Here is a 27,187-nt window from a genome sequence, read left to right as displayed (position 1 = left end):
CCACGCAATTTGAACAGTGGTACGAGGCTGGAACGGGGTCCACTCAGCCTCTGGAGGTCAACTGAGTAGAGGTGGGTTCGATTCCCACCTCAGCCATCCTCGAAGTGGTTTTCCGTGGTTTCCCATTTTCACATCAGGGAAATGCTGGGGATGTAGCTTAATTAAGGCTACGGCCGTTTCCTTCCCACTCCTAACACCTTTCCTATCCCATCGTCGCCATAACACCTATCTGTGTCGGTGCGACGTAAAACCAATAGCAAAAAACCCAGTTATATTATATCGGACGCAGGACTTCAGGTCTGTTCACATTTTTTTTATTATGTAGGAGAAATAGTAAATATAGCATTATAATAAAACTGATCAGAATATATTATTAAAATGATATATACAATGTTGAGAAGAACCAAAAATGGAAGTAGCGACCAAGTAACGAAAGGAAAACCACACAAATACTATCACTATGCAGAGCTCATCGCCATGTCGAGCAGTCACTTCCATTTGATAAAAAAAAAATTCGGGGCATATATGGATTTAATAAACTGATGCGTCCACTATGACTTACGGTACGTATGTATTTCTGTAGAATGGACGCTATCGCTAATGACTCTACTACTCTACGCGTAGTGCCGGAAAGTGAATATCAACGTGAATGAGTGCAGACGGAATTGTGGCTCGAGCCCTAACACACACTCCTGCTTAGCGCACATGCAAGCCTACGTCACGAGGGAATTCCGTGTTGCTCGATCTGGCTCGACCACGCTCGACACACCAGTTCGTGACGTCAGCACTCGAGCCTGCTCGAGCAGGCGATCGAGTGGCCCATCCCTAGCGGGCTGCCTGCGAGGAAGAGAACGTGCAGCCGTGCGACGCGGGACCGTGTGTGCGAGTGTAAAACTGTGTAGTGTGAGCACAAGCGAGAAACGAAGGGAGAGAGAGCACACGAACTGTGTAAGTTTGTGTTATGACCAACAGTTGTGTGCAGTCTTGTATAGTTTAGTGCGTAGTTAATAAACCTATGAAATTGAAGCTACCAGTCTTGTGCTAATTGATCGTACTACCCCGCCAACTCGTTACACTATCAATAGGAAGCAAGCTGTAGTTCTACGCGAAATTGTGTATTGTGGTCGTTGCCACGCGATCTCCTTTTTTATTTGAAATCCTGAATCAGAGAAACGAAACTTTTAATTTCAACAATCTGATATGCACTGTGTGAGATTCGAACCGTAACCACTTTTGTGAACGGTTAGTGACAATGTATCGTATTCTCAACATAAGAAAGAAAGATCACCAACGAGACAAGGCAATTCCCCCCACCCCTATCCTCCACCCATGAGGAAGGCTACACGTCCAAGGAGATTTTCAGACAGACTGATGAAGGTACTACAGAGTTCTAAATAATACGCCAAAAATACAAAATTTAGCAAATCCCACATAACAGCTTGAAGAACTGTCAGAAATCCAGGAGTAAGTCCCAAGGGATGTGAGGCACATTTCACAGAAAAGAAATTAATTTCTCAGCTAAACACAGTCCGCCTCTGTGATGTAGTGGTTAGTGTGATTAGCTGCCACCCCTGGATGCGCGGATTCGATTCCCGGCTCTGCCACGAAATTTGAAAAGTGGTGCGAGGGCTTGAACGGGGTCCACTCAGCCTCGGGAGGTCGACTGAGTAGGGGTGGGTTCGATTCCCGCCTCAGCCATCCTGGAAGTGGTTTTCCGTGGTTTCCCACTTCTCCTTCAGGCAAATGCCGGAGTGGTATCTAACTTCAGGCCACGGCCGCTTCCTTACATCGTCCTTGTCTATCCCTTCCAATCTTCCCGTCCCCCGCCAAGGCCCCTGTTCAGCATAGCAGGTGAGGCCGCCTGGGCGAGGTACTGGTTGTATCCCCAGACCCAATGTCTCACGCTCCAGGACACCGCCCTTGTGGCGGTCGAGGTAGGATCCCTCGCTGAATCCGAGGGAAAAACCAACCCTGGACGGTAAACAGATTAAGAAAGAAAGAAAAAAAGCTAACTTAACCCATATATGCCCAACTTTTTTTTCGTTTTGAATATCTTCCACCTTCACACAAAATGGTCAAATGGATGCACTGATGTTGTAAAAAATGAAAAATATTTGTTCCCTAATCCAGTCGTGAGGAAAGTGCCGCCCCATAAATGGGGTGATGGGCATGGGAGGGTACATGTACAGCAAATTACTTTCCCTTTTGACTAGAAGTTTACTACGTTCACACATTCAATTATATTACAAGAAATACAAATACAAAATATAAAACTTGTCAAATAAACAAAGAATAGTGTTCCAAGTGAAAGAGATTGTTAAATTATTTCTATTTGTCACCATTATACACGTAAACACTTAAGAACGTTTGATAGATATCACTTGCTTTATGTCACTTTACAATGGACCTTCTGAAAGCAATTAGCATGGCAGCCCACATCACATTTTCCACATTTCTTGGTAGTGTTCTTATGGCATTCTGCACATCGAATCTCGGTTGGGTTTGATATTATTATACCCCCAACACCATCCAACCGCACTTCATCCTGCACGCGCCGTTTCACAGGTTTCAGAGGAGTACCAATTGCAGGACGATTGGTGCATTTTCCTAGGTAACATTGGACACTATTACGTATGAAGCCCAAAAAATCACAAGCGCATTTATCCATTCCTGCAGGAGTCATTCTATACAGCTAGTATGCATTATTGATACTGCAGCTCAACGGGAACAGAATAAGCTGCCAGTACCATTTTTTCATCCTTATACCAGGCCGATCAGCTGGCCCACTCCTCCCATATATAGATAATACTGAGCAGCAAGCTCTACCTGTCTTATGGATATCCTCTTTCTTTCCTTGGAACTCCAACAACTCCATATGCCCATCGGCGAAACACCGTTCTGTTGGATGCCAGAGTTACAATATTATTGTCGTTGAAACTTATGAGAGTTGTTACTGAGTTTACATCTGTGACTTGGTCATAACTACATTGTGGAAGCTTTATTATTACAGCAGGGTCCTGGAGAGGGGCCGTTTCAATACGATTATTATGAATCGTGCTAGTGCAGTCATGACCACTTCTTCCTATTTTTGATAAGAGAGGCAGGGATGTAAAGTAGTTATCAGTAAATATACTATATGCCGAAACTTGAGTCAGTTTATTCACCATGTCTACAACTACTAATCCTCCTACACCCAGGTCAGGGTTTGTGTTACCTGGAGGGGCACCTTGATAAGGCTGAGCTTGAACAAGGTACCCTAATCGCGAACACATAGACCACACTTTGAAGCCGAATTTGGGTGTGCTGTTTGGTCCCATCTTTTCCAAAGTATGGGACCATGGATTCATCAGTGATCAAGTATGCATCTTTAGGAAAGAATTTGAACCATTTTTCAGTTCACATGATCCCAAAGTGGGTGCACTTTTGCAAATTTATCATTGGGATTTAGAGTGTTATTATCAGAAATGTGTATGTAGCAAAGTAATTATTCAAATCTATTCCTTGAAATAGCACCTGCGACCCCGGGATGGTAGGTATCAGCACCTGAAGCCCAGTAGAGACGATGCCTAGCAACAATACAATGTCCACTCAAAAGTAATATGGCAATAAGTAACCTGATGTCATTAACTTCAACATCAAATTTATGGTTACCTTTGAACATGGCATATCGTTTTGACTCATTAACAATGGCATTTATTATTTGGTCATCCCAGAATCATTCAAAAAGCTCTTGTTGTATTTGTATTGTTTGTGTTTAAAAATTCTGGCCTTGTCCATTCACGTTCAGGTTTAGTGGGTATATCAACATGTTCCCACTTACGTGTTGGTGGCAATGTTTTCTTCTTTTGGGGAGGTGATAACATGTAGTTATCACTAGAAATAGCTGAAGATGCAGTCTGTTCATTGTGACTACCTGATGATGCTACTTTGTCCAGCACAGCTAGTTGTATCTTCCCGAATCTCAGGTACTCCCAACACCACTTCTTCAAATCCATTCTCAGTAACGACAGTAGCCCGGAGCTCTCCCTCAGCCCGAGGTTGGTTCCTAGATAGATGATTGATGTTTCCATCTTCGTCACCACTTTCTTCATCACTATGAAGATGATTTTACGGGGGACAAGCGTATATTGTAGCACTTGCAAATTGTTGGTCGTCACTCTCAAGAATCGCCAAGATTTCATTGATGGTCGACCTAAAATATTATAAGAAACACGTGAAAATATTTTAACGATATATCTACAGTAGGTAACAGTACTGATATAATGCAGATGGAAGCCTACAATCATTTGTTCTGTTATTTTTACAACATTTTTGCTGGATTACTCGACGCATATTGTGTTTTATAACCAGTTAAGGCGCAGGATAGGGAATCTGTAACTCGTGTATATCTGAATATCATACCACAAAGTATTTTAGTCAGTAGAACGTAAGCTGCCGTAAAGATTGTATCATAAAATATGGTGTACCCGCCCATGCCCACTGCCCCATTTTTGGGGCATTGAAAGAAATGACTGGAAACAGTACTCAAATTACAAATAACCACCTATATTCTATTACCGCAACATTATGCAAGTTATATACCATAAGGAATCACACAAACATAATAATTAGAATACTTACTTGTTCTCAGAGATCATGTTGCATGTTCACAATGAGCTGTAGTCAACAACGAATAACTGTTCTGTTGAAGCAGCTGTGTGTTGGCAGGGACCCAGGTCTTATCCACCAATGCCAACCCTCTTGAAATATAATATCAAACTTACCTCAAGAAGAAATTCCTTGATATATAAAAATAAAATTCTAGCTGCCCCAAAAATGGGGCGGTGGGCATATATGGGTTAAATACAACGTAAAAGTGTGTGAAATGGCGTTAAAAATAGTAAGTCTTGGACTAAGACTAAACGTAGTTCAACAAAAACCTATTATGACGTGAATATACAAAACATCACTTTAACATGTGTTAAACATCTCATGCATATTCACAGTTATACCTAGTATTAAAAATTGCTCTGTTTAAAATAAGAAGTAATGTTGATGAATAAATTATTTTCTCTCTTAATTTCCTTGGAGACATTTAAAGTTGGTAAAAATAAATTGAAACTGAAAAACACCATATTTTTACAAAGTGTCCAGAAATAAGGCAAACTGTATCTGTAAGAATGAATAAGGAAATGGAATCGTAGATAAGGCTTCTTGGGGATTTTGTTATACTGTATAGAGTAATATGTAAGTTACGTGATAGTGAACGGTTGCAAAATGACCTCGACAAAGTCGTGAGATGGACATCAGACACAAAAGTACGATTTTCCTGATGAACAGCCGGAATTAATAAGAAAATTATTAATATAACGGTGTGCGTTATTTTATAGTAAGGTCTTAGGAGGAGTAAGTTAGCCTACCGAGTGGCGTCACTGAGTTATGGCCCCATCCGCTCGCCTCTACAGAAGCCAGTCAGGGCCAACCCTCTCCGCCACCACCCCATTATCACACTTCACGCCACCCAGTGGAGCGAGAAAGACTTGCGATCGAGAGGACTCTGGAGGCTTCTCCTTTTGGGAAGTATATGAATATCCCTATTTAAGGCAATCTGGGCGAGCTTCAGTGTTTAAATTCTGTCAGAGATTTGGTTGAATTTAGTCAGAGAGTGAGTGTACATCAGTCAGTGGACAGTGACGACTGAGCGCAGTCAGTGCTGTGGTGTTTACTGTCGGTGAATACCGGACAGCACAGCCGAGTGACAAGGAACAGTGTTGTGAGTGTACGGACGGTGTACCCGGTATAGAATTGTAAGACTGTGTTACGCGCGCGCAAGCTGTGAACTGTGCTGTCGTGATGTGTACAGTGAGTGGCATTGTGCCCTTACCTACGGTCCAAATGACAGTTGTGGTAGAGTGTGTAGTGGGATTGATTGAGTTTGTAGTGACTGTATTAGCGAGAGCAGAGAGAGAGAGCTAAAATCAATCAGCAAACATGTTTATTGGGTGCCTTTATAAAATATCGTTGATACGAACTAGTTGATCTGCTGTGGCAGAATGCAAGATGAACGCTGTATAAAATGAATCGCCGCCTCTTTGGTGTAGTTGTTAGTGTGATTAGCTGCCACCAACGGAGACCCAGGTTCGATTCCTGGCTCTGCTGCTAAATTTGAAAAGTGGTAAGCCGCGAGAGGTCAGCTGATTAGAGGGAGTTTGATACCCATCTCAGTGATCCTCAAAGTGTTTTTCACCGGGCGAGTTGGCCGTGCGCTTAGAGGCGTGCGGGTGTGAGCTTGCATCCGGGAGATAGTAGGTTCGAATCCCACTATCGGCAGCCCTAAAAATGGTTTTCTTCGGTTTTCCATTTTCACACCAGGCAAATGCTGGGGCTGTACCTTAATTAAGGCGACGGCCGCTTCCTTCCAATTCCTAGGCCTTTCCTATCCCTTCGTCGCCATAAGACCTATCTGTGTCGGTGCGACGTAAAGCCCATAGCAAGAAAAGTGTTTTTCCGTGGTTTCTCGCTTCTCCTCCACGCAGACTGTGGGATGGTTCCTAACTTAACGCCACGGCCGATTCTTTCCCTTTTCCTCGTCATCCTTCCGATCTTCCCATCCCCCCAGAAGTCCCCTGTTCAGCATAGCAGGCGAGTCCACCTTAACGAGGTACTGATCCTCCACCCCATTTGTAACCCGACCCAAAGTCACACGCTCCAAGACACTGCCCGTGACGCGGAATAGGTGAGATCCCTCGCTGAGTAGAGGGAAGAACAAAACCTGGACGAAAACCGATTAAGAAAGAAATAAAGAAATCATGCATCAGAGATATGAATCTATTACCTTGCAAGGTGGATAGCTAATTTCTGCATATACATCTTCTAAGAGCCAAACGCTGCATAGCAACCATAGCTGAAGTGGGGAAGTGCATGATAGGCGTCAGGTCTGACAGCGGAGAGGCGGTTCGAATCAAGGCGTATGCAAATATTTTTAGAAGTGCTCACAGGTTCCTAGAATCGTTACTGGAAATGTTCAATATTTGAAACCCGAATGAACTCTAAAAACGACCACGGAAGCGGATGCGAAAAACACGTAGACTATGTTAAAAACTAACTGTACATGAAGACTCTCTACAGACACCGAACAATCTGTGAACTATCGTTCGTCGAGTCTTGCAATAGCCCAGTTGGATTACTGAGAAGCCAGTAAACGACGAAAAAATGGCAGGTTCGAATCTAGAGAGGTACTCTTTATTTATGCAACCCGTTTGTCCTCTCGGGTGGCTTTTCCCCGGGACTCAGCGAGAGATCCCACCTCTACCACCTCAAGGGTAGCGTATGACATTTGGTCTGGGGTACAACTGGGTAGGGGATCAGTACCTCGCCCTGGCGACCTCACCTGCTATGCTGAACAGGGGCCTAGGGGGGGGGGGGAAGATTGGGAGGGATATATAAGGAAGAGGGAAGGAAGCGGCCGTGGCCTTAAGTTAGGTACCATCCCGGCATTTGCCTGGAGAAGAACTGGGAAACCACGGAAAACCACTTCGAGGATGGTTGAGGTGGGAATAAACACCCCCCCCCCCCATACTCAGTTGACCTCCGTGGAGCTCAGTGGACCCCGTTCCAGTGCTCGTACCAATTTTCATATTTCGTGGCAGAGCCGGGAATCGAAACCCGGACCTAACCACTACACCGCACTGGCGAACTCGGTACTCTTTACTTATTTATGTCACATATTACATTGAAAGTAGCAAGTTTTAATACCTATCCGTTCAGAAAGAATGGTTTATTTGGCCTCCAATAGAGCGGTGTTCTTGGTACGTCATTCACCTGGGTTGGAATAAAAGGTATTATTATTACTATTATTCATATATATTCAATCCTCTATGTAGAACTAATTATTTGTCTTCGTGTAGCTCACCACCTCTCATCATTAATTATTAAAAACGAATTATAACCATCGTCACTTTCGTCTTCCTATCCTTCTCTTACCCTCTATGTCCGAATCCATTTTTCTCCGAGGTAATATCCTCTTGCATTAGCCTCACACGATCCCATCACTGCACCTGCTTTATGAGTACAATTTTATCGGAAGAATTCATTTCTAACTTGGCCTTCATATCCTCATTCCGAGTACTCTCCTGCTATCGTTCCCGCCTGCTTCTAGGGGCTATAATTTTCAGTAAATTCATGTCAATGACTTCCAACTTACGAATAAGGTATCCTGAATCCACTCTGCTTCCACAGTCGAAATGAAAACAGATATTGTAGAAATGATTTCCTTCCAAAACTGACTTCTTCCATATAGAATACTGTTGATCGCAATTGCGAGCTCACTGCATTAGCTTTACTGCACCTTGATTGAATCTCGTTTACTGTACTATACTACCATCCTGTCAGAATTCATATCCAGAATATTTGAAATGATCCAACTATGCCAGTTTTTTGTGACCAACCTGACATTCAATCCTTTTAGCGTTACTACCTACTGACATCGCTTTCGTGTGTCCGACTCGTTGGCTGAATGGTCAGAGTACTTGCCTTCGATTCAGAGGCTCCCGAGTTCGATTCCCAGCGGGATCGGGGTTTTTAACCTTCATTGGTTAATTCCAATGGCTCGAGGGCTGGGTGTTTGTGGTGTATCCAACATTCCTGCAACACCCACACAACACGTAACACTATTCTCCACAACAATAACACGTAGTTACCTACACATGGCAGATGCCGCCCACCCTCATCGGAGGGTCTGCCTTACCCAGCTAGTCTACTGCTCGCACCTCCTTCCATACTCCGAGGTAGTAAATCTGTCATTAACAGCAAGTCGTCGGAGTATCCCAAACTGCTTACTATTATTATTATTATTATTATTAGTAGTAGTAGTAGTAGTAGTAGTAGTAGTAGTAGTAGTAGTAGTAGTAGTAGTATTACAGTATTATTTATTTTTCTCTCTTTCTTTCCTTCCTCATTTGCTTTCTTAATCTGTTTACTGTCCAGGGTTGTTTTTCCCTCAGTAAGGACAGTGTCCTGGAGCGTGAGGCTTTGGGTCGGAGATACAACTGGGAAGGAGGACCAGCACGTCACCTAGGCGGCTTCACCTGCAATGCTGAACAGGGACCTTGTGGGGAATGGGAAGATTGGAAGAGGTAGACTAGGAAGAGGGAATGAAGCGGCCGTGGCGTTAAGTTAGGTACCAGCCGGGCTGAGTGGCTCAGACGGTTAAGGCGCTGGCCTTCTGACCCCAACTTGGCAGGTTCGATCCTTGCTCAGTCCGGTGGTATTTGAAGGTGCTCAAATACGTCAGCCTCGTGTCGGTAGATTTACTGGCACGTAAAAGAACTACTGCGGGACAAAATTCCGGCACCTCGGCGTCTCCGAAAACCGTAAAAGAGTAGTTAGTGGGACGTAAAGCAAATTACATTATTATTATTAAGTTAGGTACCATCGCGGTATTTGCTTGGAGGAGAAGTGGGAAACCATAAAAAATTCGCTTCGAGGATGGCTGAGGTGGAAATCGAACTACCCTGTACTCAAATGACCTCCCTAGACTGAGTAGAGCCCGTTCTAGTCCTCGTACCATATTTTAAGTTCCGTGGCAGAGCCGGGAATCGGATAAGGTCCTCCGGGGGTAGCAGCTAATCACGCTAACCACTACACCTTAGAGGTGGACAATTATTATTATTATTATTATTATTATTATTATTATTATTATTATTATTATTATTATTATTATTATTATTATTATTATTACTTAGAATGATTTTTCAGTATTTTTAATCGCATTATGTTTCACCACATACGTTACAACTGATGCACCGACTATTCACTCAGAACTGATGTTAGATATCCGCAACACCTACATGCGGCGACACTATAGACTCTCTCCTATTCACAGATGACTGATTGGCATTAATGCGAACTGTGAGCAACCCAATAGAGCTTGAGTGATATATAGAATGTAACGCAGCAGTATATTAGCGAGAGAGAGAGGGAGAGAGAGAGAGAGAGAGAGAATTATCCCGAAGTACTTGTACGATAATGTTAATAACATAGTTTTTGATTCATGCAGAGAAGCAGCAACAATTATTGTAAAACTATACACGTTTTCAGACTGATTCGTATCATGGATAATTAATAATAATAATAATAATAATAATAATAATAATAATTTTATTTCCTAGCGTTTAGTCCCACACTGACGCAGTGTCCGCTTTTAAACATGCCATTCTCCACTTCCTGCGATCAAGGGCATTAGCTTCAGCGATGACCAAAAGACGGATGTCTTCCTTGATGCAGTCAAGCCATCGCTTCTTGGGACGACCTCGGGATCGAGAACCTCCAGGATCAAATTGAAGGGCTGTATGTATCATTGAGTCCGTAGGGCTTCGGGCGATATGGCTATACCATCTAAGTCATGCTTCTCGCATCTCCTCTAGGATAGGTGCCACTCCCAATCGCATTCGGAGATCTTCATTCGGCTGATGACCTTCGATGTTAGGCCCCTTAAAACAACAAGTAACAACAAGCAAGAGATCTTCATTTTTCACATGGTCTAGTCTTGTAAGACTCAGTGACCAGCGTAACATTCTCATCTCCATACCATGTATAACCTGCTCATGCTTCTTAGCAGTAGGGCAAGATTCTGACCCATAGAGTGCAACTGGTCGGACCATACATTTGTAGACTTTTCCTTTCAGGCAGGTGGGAATTTTCTCGTCGCATAACACACCAGTGACCTGGCGACACTTCAGCCATGTAGCATTTACTCGTACGTGTGTGTCTGGTAATGTCTTTCCGTCTGAGGTGATGAATGATCCAAGGTATTTGAATTGATCGACTTTAACTAGGTCTTACACGTCGATGCGAATACTACCTCCAGTCTGCAAGCCACATTGCACACACTCGGTTTTAATGATGTTAAAGCGCAAGCCATATTCCACTAAACGGTCTTTCCAAATTTGCAGGAGATTTTCGAAATTCCTTCGGGACTGATCCGCGAGGAACACATCATCAGCATATAAGATGGTCCACGAGTATGGCGTCTGGATATCAGCTGTTACTGTATCCATACATAAATAAGAGAGATGACAGTGCTGAACCTTGATGAATCCCAACATTGATAGGAAATGAGCGTGAAATCCCTACCGATCAGCGAACCACACTGAACACTTTGTCATAGAAAAGCTGGGTCCAGCGAATATAGGCTACTGGAACATTATGGGATAGCAGGGCTTTCCAAATAAGCTTATGTGGTATCCGGGCAAAAGCCTTTTCTAAGTCCAAAAAGGCTAGGTGTAGAGGTTTGTTTTGCTCTCTATCTTTCTCCACCAGGAGACGGGCTGTATGAATAACGTCAGTGCTACTGACCCCTTTGACAAATCCGCATTGGTTTGTAGAAATTTGTACGATGTTTCTTAGGCAACGATCAACAATACTTTCAAAAGTTTTCATCGTCGGGCACAATAAATGTATTGGTCGGTAATTGACGCATTCACCAACATCACCTTTGTCTTTCCAGATAGGGACTGTAGTGCTGGTCAACCAAATTGCAAGTATGGCACCATCGTAGTGAATTCTGTTAAACAGCTTGATGAGAATCTCAGCTCCACGCTGTCCAAGTATCTTCCAGACCTCGGATGCAATATCGTGTGGTCCTGGTGCTTTGTTATTTTTCATGTTTTGCATAGCCCCTAAGACTTCCTGAATGGGCTGGTATAGGTTCATAAACTGGGTGTTTACATACTATTGGGTGACGGCGAAATTTTCCATTACTCAAACCCTTGAAATAATCCTTCCACCTGTGAAGGATGGCGGTCTGGTCACGTAGGGATTGATGACTGTTGTCTCTAATTTTCATGACATAACCAACGTCTTGGGTAGCTCTATGACGGCATTTGGCGAGGCGATAAATAATTTTTCCCCCATCTGATCTATCTAACTGATTATAAATGTGTTGGTGATAGTAGTTTTTTGCAGTAGCGACTGCATGTTTACCAGACTCGCTAAGTCTTGTTTGCCGCCAGGTCTTAAAAGCTTCCCTCTTTACTTTGATAACTAGCTGAACTTCCTCATTCCACTACCAAGTCTCCTTATCAGTGAACTGTTTAAATGGTTCGGTCTTGCCAAGTATTTCAGCTGCTGCCCAGTGTATGCGATCAGTGATTTCATTCCACATGGTCTCAGTTGGCTGGTCAGTATTTATGTCAAATGTACTTAGCTTTGATATCAATTCCTCTCTCTGGTGTGTTCGTTTCCACCATTTTATCTTCTCTGGACCAGTCATATTTACCCTTGTTGAACGTAGCTATTCCATAGTTTTCACATCAAGAACAAGCAGGCGATGTTGTAGGGCTATGTTATCAGACGGTATTACCTTGGCATTTGTTACTATCTTGAGGTGATGCCTATGCATCAGCCAACAGTCAATCTGATTGGACCGACCTCCACTGGTATAAGTTATGAGGTGGGTAGTCTTTCTTTTAAGTATATATTGGCTATAATTAGGTCATGGGCTTCAGCGCAGCCTAGAATCCTATATCCATTATCATTTCTACTTCCTTAGCCATCTCTGTGGCTCATAATTTAACTCTCATATGCCTTATTCGGTGTTTTACATCTATGTATGAGGGAAAGACATGTTCACATCCTATTTACATTTCAATGCAAGCAATCAGCATTAAACTCAAACAAGATACATGCTCACCCATGGCGATACAATGTGGCAACATTCGTTGTACTCACGTGATTATTTCATATTTTTGCATATTTATTTATTTATTTATTTATTTATTTATTTATTTATTTATTTATTTATTTATTTATTTATTTTACGTTACAGTACAACAACACAGATAGAACTTACGGCGACGATGGAATAGGAAAGGGCAAGGAGGAAGAAGGAAGCGACCTTGAATGTAAGTCAATCTATGAACAATGGCAATGGATCGCTGAGTGTGTTACGGCTCGGAGGGGGGGGGGGGGAGCTTGCTGTCGGACTGATCTTTTACAGAGTCAGTAATCAAAAGGTACAACAGAAAACTAAGCTTATGAGAAAACATTTAAGCTCTTTATGACTTTAGGCTTTTCCAATCGTACAAATACCAGCGTTTCGTCCCAGTGTAGCAGTGAGCTCATCAGTTGGAATGCTACACCGTTCTAAGACGCTGGCGCTAGTCCACCGTTGAAACACCACTGCAAGCCTCCTATGTAGGACAATGCAGTGACGGTGTACTAGGGGAAGCATGTGCATCCACTTGTATTAATGCTTGCCTTCGGCCTATATCAAAATCGTAGTTTCCTCCTAGGAACCTTATTCTTTAAACTTGTGAACTTTGGTGTTAGTTTTGGGAAGATTGCTACGGACCCTTCTAGAATATAACTGTTAGGTCCTCGTCTTTCTAAAAATTTAATGTAGGGTTTTCTTTCTTAACTTTATATTCATGTACTGTAGGTTCTGTTCTACTTCTTCATATTCTGTATGTTGCTCTAATGGACTTTTGTAAAATATAGGGAAGCACGAGTGACGGTACCCTTGTTAACTTCCTAGCATCTTGAGGTTGATGGCCAAGTTTTCTCTTAAACTTTAAATTTATTTCTCTCTTTCGGTATTTCAATATCTCTTTTATTTTTGATCACCTCGTAGTATGGACAAGCGAATGTTATCGGGGCTCTTTCCAAACTAGGGCCGTTTTGTAGAAGTTTTCAGGAGTGCTTGTTTTAGCCTCTTTCATTTCGGTCTCGACCTAAGTTTAATAATTCGTTTTCCATTTCTCTTTACGGTTTTGCAGTAAGGACATTCCGTTCCTGTATTTCGGATATTTTGACCCTTTTTCTTGAAGTAACGAGTTAACTTGCCGTAATTTAAGGGGGTATGTACATATTTCTGTGCTGTGACCTCCTAGGTTACTTTTCGAGCCTTGAAATAGGTGAGAGGCTTCGGCTCCTTTTCTCCGTGTTACTGGGAATCGGTTATGATTGTAAAGGCTGTTCTAAAGTATTCTGTTAGTTTATTGGTGTTTTTTCTTTACACCCATCATTTTGTAATGGTAATTTATTACCTCCTACCGAGGTGATTTGGGTGTAACGGCTTAAGAGCTCTGAGCTTTTCTTTAATGCAAAACTTATTCAGAGGTGGGGTGTTCCCATTTATATGGTTGGTGTCTGAGATATTTACTCAACTACAGATTTTTTCATTGTAATTATCATTGTTAATTTGTTACCTGCTGAAAAGAAAGACAATACAAAGCTTTTCCAAATTTTAACTGAATTTCTTAATTTCTCGGATCTGATATTTCGTTTTGTCTACCCATTCAACACAGGTGCTTCATATTCCTCTTTATTAATAATAAATATAATATTAATATTAAATAATATAATAATAATAATAATAATAATAATAATAATAATAATAATAATAATAATATTAGCTTAAATAGTAATTGGAAACGAAGGGTAAGGTGTCCCCCCCTCACGGATCAATTTTAGGTGACAAAAACAATAATATATATTCAGCACGGCAAATCCTCCCCACTATTACTAAAGATCATTATAGGGCTTCTAAAGCAATAAGTTAAGAGCTACCGCCTAGAACGAAGTTTACAAAGAGCGTTATAAGAACACTTGGATGATACATCATATCAGCTGCAGAAAGTAGAACAGGCTCTGTGATTTTAATTCTTAACCACTCTATAAATATTCTGCTACTTCATCTGTTGTACGGGTAACACACAAACAGGGGTAACATAAACTCTTGCTTCACGCATACTTGGAATTACAATCTAATTGTGAGAAGCCGAGCTCACTGACAGTCAAAAATTACCCGCAGGAGACCAATTGCATCAATTTTAATTTTTAACCTTTTTCTCGCTGCCTGTGTTTTCAAATGAAAGCCAGGTCCGAAAGTCGTAAAGTTTTATTATGTTCCAAATGGCCCCTTGCACAAACACACCAACAACTGAACAAATGATAGTTCGCAATGTGTAAAGTTCATCCGCCAGTAAAATGATGTTTATTCGCCCAGAGGGTATTTCTTACGCCAGCATCCACTAAATGCGCCAGGAAAGGATTTTTGCACTTGCTATTTTTACAAATTAGGGAATTATAAATTTGAAATAGAACTTTTGAATCGTGTTAAACATTTAAAATCCTCTGCTGACATTGACGATGTAATTTATTTCCCTCCAGTGTCTTGTTATTGTTGTAGTTGCTTCGTGTAAGTTGTTCAGACATTTCCTTACAACTATTCCTTGTACTTAATAATAGTAATAATAATATGTTTTATTTATTCTGGCAAAATTAGAGATGTACTTACTTTCTTACACTTAACCAGTCTTAACATTGATCACTGTTAATAATAATAATAATAATAAGAATAACAATAATAATAATAATAATAATCGTATGGCCTCAGCTACCGTGTGCAGACATTTCGATTTGACGCCATCTGGCTGTCTGCTCGTCAATTTCGACGTTCCGTTTTACTCTAGGTCCGTTAGATGGCAGACAGGGTAAACCGGATCTCTCTTGGGCGTCTATGGCTGCGATTTAATTAATTTTGTCGGGTAAATACCAACTGTGGCCGCCTCTGTGGTGTAGTGGTTAGCGTGATTAGCTGCCACCCCCGGAGGCCCGGGTTCGATTCCCGGCTCTGCCACGAAATTTGAAAAGTGGTACGAGGGCTGGAACGGGGTCCACTCAGCCTCGGGAGGTCAACTGAGTAGAGGTGGGTTCGATTCCCACCTCAGCCATCCTGGAAGTGGTTTTCCGTGGTTTCCCACTTCTCCTCCAGGCAAATACCGGGATGGTACCTAACTTAACGCCACAGCCGCTTCCTTCCCTCTTCCTTGCCTATCCCTTCCAATCTTCCCATCCCTCCACAAGGCCCCTGTTCAGCATAGCAGGTGAGGCCGCCTGGGCGAGGTACTGGTCATACTCCCCGGTTGTATCCCCCGACCAAGAGTCTGAAGCTCCAGGACACTGCCCTTGAGGCGGTAAAGGTGGGATCTCTCGCTAAGTCCGAGGGAAAAACCGAACCTGGAGGGTAAACAGATGATGATGATGAAATACCAAATGTATCACCAGACATCTTTTACATGCCGACATCGTACGACATGGAGTGTCGAATGGACTTTTTTCCGCCCTTCAAAAATCCGACTACCTCTGCCGGGTTTGAACCCGCTATCTTGGGAACCGGAGGCCGACACTCTACCACGGATCCACGGAGGCAGCTATCACTGTTAATAATAACTACCGATGACAATAATATGAAAATAATAGAAACAATAATAACAGTAATAGTATTATTGAAATAATCAAACGTAGTGATAGCCTATTAAAGGAAGAATCATATCGTACACAAAAAGAAAATTATATAAAATATATAATATCTATATAATACACATTGTAAGTGGAATGATAAAAATATATGAATAAAATGTACAAGACATCATCATAATCTGTTTACCCTCCAGGTTCGGTTTTTCCCTCGGACTCAGCGAGGGATACCACCTCTACCTGGAGCTTCAGACTCTTGGTCGGGGGTACAACTGGGGAGAATGACCAGTACCTCGCCCAGGCGGCCTCACCTGCTATGCTGAACAGGGGCCTTGCGGAGGATGGGGAAGATTGGAAGGGATAGACAAGGAAGAGGGAAGGAAGCGGCCGTGGCCTTAAGTTAGGTACCATCCCGGCATTTGCCTGGAAGAGAAGTGGGAAACCACGGAAAACCACTTCCAGGATGGCTGAGGTGGGAATCGAACCCACCTCTACTCAGTTGACCTCCCGAGGCTGAGTGGACCCCGTTCCAGCCCTCGTACCACTTTTCAAATTTCGTGGCAGAGCCGGGAATCGAACCCGGGCCTCCGGGGGTGGCAGCTAATCACGCTAACCACTACACCACAGAGGCGGACTGTACTAGACATACTACTTAAAATAAAGTTTCAGAAATGTATTTCAAGAAGATGCCGAGGTATCGCCTTCAATTGAGAGATGAAGAGAAGGATTAGTAAGACGATGGCCTGTGAAAGGGAGAGGCAAAGGAGTCTTCAGGTCAGAACTTGACGATTCATGCATGTTTATCTAGTATTTCGCCACAGGCATGTTTAAAAGCTGAGCAGCTGTACGTGCTTCTGACGTGTACTGGTAAGAGATTCCATAGTCGGGCTGCGGCAACGGTAAATGATTTCGTATAGATTGTTGTTCTGTATACAGGAAGAGATAAACACATGGTGCTGTAGGATCGGATACTTTAGTTAGGGCCTGTGGAGAGGAGTTTGATGCGATTACGGAAATAGGCTGGTTGAGGAGTTCTAAGAATATTACGCAAATATCAAAAAGTGTTATGTGCACGTCGTTCCTGCAGACGAAGCCACCCGAGCCACGTGTACAACGGTGTGACATGATCAGCGTAACGAAGCCCACAGATAAATCTTACACAAACATTCTGAGCACAGTTAGTGCCTGTGATTTTAAGATATCCGATAACCAGTAGCTGGTCTCAGTAAAGCAAACGAACCCACTAGTTCTACATTCAATTAATTAAAATAATACAGGTATAGAAACATGAAATGAGCGTGGCTTCCGTAAGAATGTTTCGTCACTGCCATCATCTTCAGTAGTTCAATATCAAAATCACCGAATATTACCAAACAAACTGTCCTCAATGCGAGCAGCAATAATGGGTATTCCCTTACCTGCGTGTATGTTTCATAAAGGCTCCTTAGTTAATCAATATTATTGGATTTACGTCCCACTGACTACCTTTACGGTTTTCGGAGACGCCGACGTGCTGGAATTTAGTCCCGCGGGAGATCTTTTACGTGCCAGTAAATCTACCGACACGAAGCTGAAGTGTTTGAGCACCTTGAAATAACACCGGACTGAGCCGGGATCGAATCTGCCAAGTTAGGGTCAGAAGGCCAGCGCTCTGCAAACTGAGGCACTATGTCGGCAAAGGCTCCTTCATCCAGCCACATAACATTAATGATGATGTTTATAACCAACACAGTTTTCAAACTCAATAAGGAATTAAGAAATCTCTCTCTCTCTCTCTCTCTCTCTCTCTCTCTCTCTCTCTCTCTCTCTCTCTCTCTGCAATCAGTACCACAATAAAGCAAAGAATATAACGAAAATTGAAATTGTTTTAAATTTCACCTTATTACTAGACATGGGATTTTAGGTTTTTTCCTACTGTTTTTCGTTAAACCCTACCAAGCCTATCTATGACAATTACCCGCATTATGTACCTATCGTCACAGTAAATGAAATTTTATAGTGGATATGCGCGCCTATTTCGGCGTTATGACCTATTTTTGCTTTTCTGGGCCTAGAGGAACTTTTTTTCTCGCTTTAAATATTACACATTTCATAAAATAAAGAGGAATATTATTCAATTATTACATAATTAAGTTTTCACAGAAGGCACCCAAGCTGACGTGAGAGTGGGTGTGGGGATTGTGAGACAAGCTTGGAACCAGGAATTTGTGGGTTTTACCATTATCCCACTACACCGAGGAGCAGAAGAAATTAGAAATCGGTTCACAAAACTGAATGATTTAATTTCTTCAGCAAAGGAAGTAGTTTCAAAATCATTTACTAGAGCTGCTGCTTTTAAAGAAAATTACCCAAATCTGCCCTCCCCCACCCCACCCCCACCCGCCTCCAGCACCTGTTTCCACAAGATCGGGTCCGTGGTTACAGGCTGTTCAGTATTATATTGAGAACATCCATTGTGCAGACAACGTTGTCAACAGTCTCTGAAATTACTCGCAGTGTACTAAGGAGAAGAATCTAAGGAATCTGACATATATTCGTGCTAGCTTCACATTCTTAACAAACACTACAAAACAATTAGTCGCTAAAGTTCAATCTCGCTCATTTATTGTTTCTGTATACAAAAGCAGATTGTCATATGAAGAGCCTCCGTGGCTCAGACGGCAGCGCGTCGGCCTCTCACCGCTGGATACCGTGGTTCAAATCCCGGTCACTCCATGTGAGATTTGTGCTGGACAAAGCGGAGGCGGGACATGTTTTTCTCCGGGTACTCCGGTTTTCCCTGTCATCTTTCATTCCAGCAACACTCTCCATTCTCATTTCATAGCATCTAACACTCATTAATGTAAATCACTTTGGGAGTGGCGACCCCATCGTAATAACAGCGTATATCTGATTAATTCATTCATTACATCCCTGACCTGGTCAAAGACTGCAAAGCAGGTTGTAGGTTTTCATTTTTCATTGTCATATGAAAATATTCAAACTAATCCTGTCCAGACATAAACTTACTCCACAACGTTTGAAAATGCTATTAATGATTTACTGCGTACAAAATTATGTCGAAAACGCGGTGAGAATGACAATGATGCATAAGTAAATTTGTTGTTGTGTTGTAAGCTATTTGCCAATTCTAGTGATTTGAGCTCAACCATGATTTAATCTATTGTACACAAATGTTACATTATAATGCCTTGCATGGTCTATTTTAAATGTTTTAAATTATTATTAGTATTATTATTATTATTATTATTATTATTATTATTTCTACTTGCTCAGTATTTCTTTAGATGTATTTCGTTAATTTCATTGCGGCTATTTTAAGCCAATAAGAACGTATTTTATACATCTTTTACGGTCATCTACTTATTACCATTATGTCAGAAAATGATCATAGAAATAAGATTAAAATAAATTTCTAACGTCCTATAATTTAGCAATCTGTATAAATAAAGTTATAGTGGGTCCTAGGTCTGTAATTTCGTTTGTTTTGACAATTTTTCAGATATTTATCCGTTTTAGGTCAACGCAATACCGAAACGGTGGATTTTATTTTTCGTGTCTGTTTGTTTGTTCCACCATCACGGCGAAACGGATGGATAAATCTCGACCAAATGTCATACTTAGTGTATACAAGTCCCGGGGAAGGTTTTGTTATGCATATCATTTAAAAATCTTGGAAGAGAATGGGTGTTTATAGGAAAACCCGAACAGCTTTCCTCCATTTCTCTTATGTTATTGTTTTTATGCAAACGCCGTGGACTGTATGTGAAACGTCTCTTCATTATAAACAACTTTTGTTTTGTTCATAATTTACCTTACTCTTCAAGTGACGGAGAAAATTACTATTTTTTTGCTGGTATCATGCTCTACATTGAGTGACCGACAGACCGCCAACGCACCTTCAGGTTACCATGGCAACGTCTCTGACTGCTTGTCAGCAGGGAAGTAACGTATTGCCTTTTTCGTCATCATTCCTGTAAATTCGTGCTAGTTTCTTGGGTGGAAAGCAAGAGAGACGTCAATCGGCCATTCTACGCGATTTTGGTGGAATATCGTTGGAGGTTATAACCGTCCTCGAGTAGCTTAAGTAATAACAACACCGGGCGAGTTGGCCGTGCGCGTAGAGGCGCGCGGCTGTGAGCTTGCATCCGGGAGATAGTAGGTTCGAATCCCACTATCGGCAGCCCTGAAGATGGTTTTCCGTGGTTTCCCATTTTCACACCAGGCAAATGCTGGGGCTGTACCTTAATTAAGGCCACGGCCGCTTCCTTCCAACTCCTAGCCTTTCCTATCCCAACGTCGCCATAAGACCAATCTGTGTCGGTGCGACGTAAAGCCCCTAGCAAAAAAAATAATAACAACATTAGTCATCTTCTTATCCGTTTACCTAAGAATCCCTGCGCCTAAATTTCTCCTCTGTTACCCGTTTATTAGATCCTTAACTCATATCAGCATAATTTATTGAGCGTCATTTGATTTTCCAGGACATTCACTTGGTATTTACGTATTATTGTCCTATCCGGCTGTCCTCAGTTATTAACCTATTTTCTATTAATTTCAACTTTCTTAACTGTACTATTTTCTTACTCCGTACATATGCGAATGCTAATCCCAAAGTTTGACACTCTTTTCTTTAAGGAAATATTCAAAGCTATGCAAATGTATAACTTTTGGACCCGGAAGATATCGGAATACGGATGCAATTTTAACGACGGTGCAGACCTTAGTTTCGGGATAATTGGTGGCTAAATGGTAAGCCGTATCGAAAAAGAGAAAGCACAATCGCCTTTCATTTTTTTGGGGTTCCTATGATTCATTTCGTATTTCTTTCCCTTATACGTTAAATAGAGCTGTAGTTCTCCATTTCAAGTTAATTTTGTACTTCTTACACGTATAAGTAATCGTTTGGCATACTTATAGGAAAGATGCAATCATGACATTGGGCACGCACATTGAGATGACCAGTGGCCGTATGTTCGCCAAATGTTATGATTCCAGTATCACATGGGTATCAAAAATATAAAATAGTATGTGAAAACTGTACCAAATTTCACCCCTTTCAATGACTAACTGATTCTAACCCATGAATATAGGAGATACGAGAAAATGTCACAGGACCAACCATCTAGAACACTGAACGAGGCGTCGCATGGCGAAGCCCGTCTGTAGATTCAATTTAGTATAAACTTACTCACTGCCTTTACAGTAATTTACGAAGAAATCCGTATACAATGTAGAATACCGAACGAAGCAAGGGTACTTTTGCTAGTTCTTAATATGTTTGTTGTATCAAGCGATTCACACCTTTTAATTTACCTTACTTTCTCAATTCCTCGTATGTATTTACGAAAACGATCTGAAGTGAGCTTTGTAGAACACATGAGCATTGTTATGGAACGTTTCCATTCATCACTTTGCACCGTTAACGTTATTAAATATATTACTTGAACACTGCCGATATTCTATTTTCCTAATATTATCCAAGCACAGTAGATTTACAGTCCTACAAAAAATGATAACGTAAAATTAGTCTGCCTACGTGGTGTAGTGTTTATTGTGATTAGCTAATCCTCCGGAGGCTCGGGTTCGATTCCCGACTCTGCTATGAAATTTTCAAAGAGGTACTAGGACTGGAATCGGGCCCACTCAGCCTCAAGAGGTCAAATGAGGAGGAGGGGGTTCTATTCCCACCTCAGCCATCCTCCAAATGAGTTTTTGTGGAGTCCCACTTCTCCTCCAGGCAAATGCCGAGATGGTACATAACATAAGGCCACGCCCGATTCCTTCCCTCTTCCTTGTGTACCCCTTCCAATCTTCCCATCCTCCACAAGGCCCCTCTTCAGCACAACAGATGAGACCATATGGGTTAGGTATTGGTCCTCCTGTACAGTCGTATCCCCGACCCAAAGTCTCACGCTTCAGGACACTCTGCCCTTGACGCGGTAGAGATGGGATCCCTCGGTGATTCCGAAAGAAAAACCAACCCTTGACGGTAAAAGAATTAAGGAAGAACATGCAGCAGTATAACTGTTGGCTTTAGGTAATTCTCACATAGCAATTTGAAAGATAACTGGAAGACATCATTCAGCAAGCACTGTATGGCTGGAAACATCGAATACCACCCAGCAGTTAGATACTAAATATAAATAACTACCATCAGTAGTAATAGGGGTTTCCTTAGGGACCAAAGTTACGTACTACCCCCTATACAACTCAACCATAGTCAATGATTGGGAATATAAGACTTTGAATAAGTAGCTATCACATGTAGGTTGGTATAATCTACGTTACGTTTCAGAATACATAGGGATGACAAAATTTTCTCTGGCCATATTGGACGTACGATCGGACCAGGTCAAAGCTCTGTCGAAAATTAGACCTAGATTGTAAACGATGTCACCGTAAGAGATCTATGTGTTGAGAACCGTTATCCCTGGGAGGGGTTTGAGTTCACCAGGGTGCAGGAGTTTTATGTAACCAATGCACATGGAGTAACAGAAAGAAGAAGCAAGGATATACAAGAAAACACAAAAGAACATGGATATTCTCCCACACCTTCATACACTGCCGTCTTCAAAGAGAAAAGCTTCTACCTCATACCATTTCTTCAAGGATAATTTTTCTCGGCCCCTCAACTGCTTCCTGATTTCGTCAGTAGGGCGCACTTCAGCACTCACTGAGGGGCCATACTGACAGTTCTTCAGTCTTGAGGATAGAAATAATCGGATAACCACAGGAGAATGGAAGAGACAAACAGATAAAGATGAATGCTGGCGGTAAAAAAAATCAGGAACATGGGATAAACACAGAAGGAATAATATTGAAAGATGCGTTCTGACGGTTCTTAGAGGGAAGCCCGTTTACTGCCTGCCTGAGTGGGGAGAAGGGAGTAGCGGCCATGGTTGCCATGGAAACGTGGGCGGACTCACTGCAGTCGCCATGGAGATAAGCGTGCTGACCGGGTAGTGTTGCTTGGAGTTGCCAAATCTCTCATTCTGATGTACAACAGAACACAGCGATCTAAATTGACGAACAAGAGAGGGGGAGCGAAGGGAAGGAGAAATAAATGTAGGAATGAGGCAACACAGTGTAAGTAATGGAAAGGAAAAAACAATTGCCTAATAACGTTATACTGTATTGTACCGGTTACGACCTGTACATAAGTATTTTTTGAGCATAAGTTACGTCTATTTACCACGCGTAATGTTCCGAGCGCGCCTGGTTTGTTTACCAGCAGCGAGGACCAGCTAGCGAGTGTATGACGACTGTGAGCTGTGACGTAGCCACAGGGGCTAGCTAGACCGCCCGCTCGTCTCAACACGTGTTACCAGCCTTGACTGGTATTTTCTGGATTCCACGTCACTTGTTCTAGAGAGTTCGATGGAGAAAATTTTGAAATTTCTATAATAATGATGCTAGCGAATCGAGCGATATGTCATCTTGTTTGGGATTACCTAAACGTCCCAATGCTCAAGTTTCAAGCAAATCCATCGAGGGATTCGGGAGATATTCAATCAAACCGTATTATAACGTAGACATCCCGGATTGAATAAAAGGAGGACCTACTGTAGCCTATTCACACAGTCTCAGCTGAGTAGTCAGCGGGGACACTCTTGCTGCTACTATCATCGTGGAACTCTGTCATTATACAAGTGTGGGAAGACGATTCTTCCAAGTACTATAAGTGGACTCATAAGACTTCGAGTGTTGTAGAAAATTTTCTAAGTCCTCGTAAATAAACTTAGAATATTTACAGGTGTTAATTAAATGGACTTGTATTATTTACGTGCCTTCAAGACTGAAACTTTTCTAAGTGTTTGGACTTGTATTATTTACGTGTCTTCGAAGCTGGAATTTTTCTAAGTGTTCGTGAAATGGACTTGTATTATTTACATGGGTTTGAGACCAGAATTCTTCTAAGTGTTCATTGAATGGACTTGTATTATTTACGTGCCTTCGAGACTGAAACTTTTCTAAGTGTTCACTAAATGGACTTGTATTATTTACGCGTCTTCGAAGCTGGAATTTTTCTAAGTGTTCACTGAATGGACTTGTATTATTTTCATGTGTTCGAGACTAGAACTTTTCTACGTGATCATTGAATGGACTTGTATTATTTACGAGTATTCGAGATTGGAATTTTTCTAAGTGTTCGTGAAATGGACTTGTATTATTTACGTGGAATATTTGCGACTGTTGAGGATCTCATCCTTATAATAGACAGCGATTGATTAACATTGCTAGTGATGAACTTTAACTTTCCAACGGCTTTAAACAAAATTAGGATTTCACTTGCATTTACTCAAAGACTTGTACATTTGCCAGTGTTGGTTTAAAAGACTTATAAATTTCGTCAGTGAATTTATTTATGTGGAAGGACTTGTGTTTCCGTCAGTGGTCACTCAAAGACTTTATGAATTTCACCAGTGATTAACTTTAAATATATTCAAACTTCCAAGTGAATGGACTTGTGTTTTCATTTGAGTTTAGGCAAAGACTTGCACCTTCGCCAGTAATGAACATTGAGTTTAACTATAATTTCACAAGAAGGGACTTGTATTTTTCGTTGCCAAAAGTTATACAGGGAAGGGGATTTTCCTAGTGATGAACTCTAAAATTATTAATACCACTCATATCGTTTTAGGAGTGTTGGAAGTCTTGATGTACAATTATCAAGAGCTCTCCTTATAAGTTGAACATCCAAGGTTTTCATGGACTCAGTGCTACTAGTGACCTTGGGAACATCAATCCTCTCAGTCTCATTGCCTCATCGCCTGGATCACCGGGGTTCGACCCGGGCCTCAGAGTTCGAGACATCTCTACTTGCCGTCAATCCAGACAGTCCAGCTGCCTCTGTCTGGAGTATCTGGAGTCCCTGGAATCCCTGGAGTCTTCTGGGACGTGCTTCAACCAGCTTGGCTTGGTGAGCTGGAGAACCCGAGCCATTCTATTGGAATACGAGGAAGACAATCCATTTCTACTTAGAGGTGATGTGCCAATTCATGACTTATTTGAATAAACTCTTGTGCAATCAGAGTCAAAGTTTTTCTATAGATAGGACCTACCTCCTGTACCGAGCCCTAGCTACAATTAATCCAGTTTTTCACCCTGAGAACTATAGCCATGCTACTTTAACATTTAATCTGAGAGTCGGGCTCCTTTACCGGTACAGTATATACAAAGGAACATGAAAAGGAACACATGATACAGTGAGTTTAATGACAGGTCAGTGTGAGAAGGAGCAGTAGAAACAAGCAATAAATAAGAAAATACAAAAGGATAAAGACAATAGCCTCATCGTTATATAATGCGTTTTCAAATAGATGGTGCCTCTTCTCATTACACCCAGTTCTCCAAGATCCGCCGCGCGACGAAATCGCTTCTATTTCTAAACATCATCAAGAGGGCGGCCTCCCTGACCGGTCATTAGTTTCGACGTGGAAAGTCTAGAATAGAGCAAAGAAAATCCCATGGCGGTATGGCTCTGATGGGCCTTAGCCTGTCAAGTGACCGCTGCCCAGACCACAGGCCTGCATATTACGGGTGACAGACACGTGGTCAGGGTGACGAATCATCTCGGCTGTTACTAGTTTTACACCGAGGCCGCTATATCACTGTCAGAGGTCTCCTTTATAATTCTCGGAGCATGAATGGACCTGCAGTCAGCCCTCAGACTCCGGTAAAATTCCGTGACCTAACCTGGAATTGAACCAAGGGCCTCCACAAAGAGGCAAACACGCTACCCTTAGACCGTGGGGCTGGCCTAGAATAGACAACTTAAATATTATTATTATTATTATTATTATTATTATTATTATTATTATTATTATTATTATTATTATTATTATTATTATTATTATTATTATTATTATTATTATTATTATTATTATTATTTGTTCAGTTTAGAGTCCAAGGTTGTTTTTTATCCGGACTCAGCGAGGGATCTTACCTCTACTGCCTCAAGGGCACTGTCCTGAAACGTGAGACATTTGGTCGGGGATACAACCGGAATGGAGGACCAGTACCTCGCCCACGTGTCCTCACCTGCTACGCTGCACAGGGGCCTTATGGGAGGTAAGAAGATTGGAAGGGACAGACAAGGAAGAGGGAAAGAAGCGTTCGTGGCCTTAAGTTAGATACCATCCCAGCATTTGGCCGGAGGAGAAGCGGAAAACTACGGAAAACCACCCTGAGGGTGGCTGAGGCGAGAATGGAAACCCATCTACTCATTTGACCTCCCGAGGCTGAGTGGACCCCGTTCCAGCCCTCGTATCACTTTTCAAATTTCGTGGCAGAGCTGGTAATCACACTAACTACTACACCACAGAGGCAGACCTTTATTATTATTATTATTATTATTATTATTATTATTATTATTATTATTATTATTATTTAAATATCCGGTCTTTATGTGCATTATAACCCATTGTGTTAGAAAGGGGAATATTTGAAAATAAGGAAGATTTTAAACACCTTGCACTCATCGGGAGGGGATATGAAGTAGAAGAAGAAGAAAACAGATGGTATCATCCAGGTGACGTGGGAATGGTCATTATGTTTTGTAGAACTTATCAGGTTATGGTAAGAGTGTGGAATATTAAAGCCAGATTATCTTCTTCTGCTACACAAAGGAAAGTTTCAACTCGTAGCCACAAATGACCGAACACCTCAGGCGTTAAACAGCTCTTAAGTTAATTGCTGTCGACAGCGGCTGCTCATCTGAATTTATCTTCTCGAGTGGAGAGAAATTCAAACGGCTTCGCAGGAAAGTACTTACAGGATTTAGATCTGATAATCAGACAGATGATACCTCCCAACCTCCCAACTAAAAGTCACATCCCGTTACCTTAACTTTCCTCGTTCCATTAAAGAGCATGTTATATTCCACTCAGCTTACTGAGAGTTATTTCATAGTGCATTTTATATCGGAGATTCTTTTCCTGTTAGC

This window comes from Anabrus simplex, chromosome 6, assembly GCF_040414725.1.
Source record: "Anabrus simplex isolate iqAnaSimp1 chromosome 6, ASM4041472v1, whole genome shotgun sequence".
Taxonomy (NCBI): domain Eukaryota; kingdom Metazoa; phylum Arthropoda; class Insecta; order Orthoptera; family Tettigoniidae; genus Anabrus; species Anabrus simplex.
This window is presented reverse-complemented; position numbering follows the sequence as displayed.